The sequence below is a fragment of the Silene latifolia genome, chromosome 11 (genome assembly GCF_048544455.1).
Source record: "Silene latifolia isolate original U9 population chromosome 11, ASM4854445v1, whole genome shotgun sequence".
NCBI classification, from domain to species: Eukaryota; Viridiplantae; Streptophyta; class Magnoliopsida; order Caryophyllales; family Caryophyllaceae; genus Silene; species Silene latifolia.
Genome location: NC_133536.1, coordinates 70,828,636 through 70,829,488, shown reverse-complemented (window position 1 = coordinate 70,829,488; position 853 = coordinate 70,828,636).

Sequence of the window (853 nt, the reverse complement as noted above, 5' to 3'; positions counted from 1 at the left end):
TGCCATCGACTACTTCACCAAATGGGTTGAAGCATAGTCCTATGTAGTCTTGACCGCCAAACAAGTGGCCTAGTTCATCCAGGACAACATCATCTGCAGATATGAGGTACCCCATGAAATCCTCAGCGACCAAGGCTCCCACTTCCGGGCGGAAAAACAGGCCTTCCTGGACAAATAAAAATTCAAGCGGCATCGATCATCCCCCTACCGCCCCCAAAACAACAAAGTGGTAGAGGCAGCAAACAAAACTCTTATCACCATCATCAAGAAGATGCAAGATAATTACAACGATTGGCCGAGCAAACTCCCATTCGCACTCTGGGGATACCAAACCTCTATTCGAACACCAACTTGAGCCACACCCTTCTACCTAGCATACGGTATGGAGGTGGTTCAACCAGTAGAGTTGGAGGTCCCATCTCTATGCATCCTACTGGAGAGTCAAGTTCCTGAGGCGGAATGGACCCGTCGAAGGTTCGAATAAGTCACGCTTCTAGACGAACGACGACTCAACACCTTGCACAACGTCCAGCTACAGCAACGACGTATACAACAGACATTCAACAAAAAATTCAAACCCAGAAACATCAAAGAAGGCGACTTGGTCCTCAAGTCGGTTCGAGCACCACTACCCGTCGATCCGAGGGGGAAATTCAAACCTAATTGGGCGTTTTGACATAGGTACTAAAGATAAGGAAATCGTCCCTCTTTAGCATCCTATCTCTAGAATGACTCTCGTACGCCCTGGATAAGGTTGTCCACTATCCAAAGTTTCTGAGTAAGAGGTGAAGGTACTTATTGGGTAACCCATTAATCGGACACCCAATCCCGCCCGCGGTAGCGGCCTCTACTG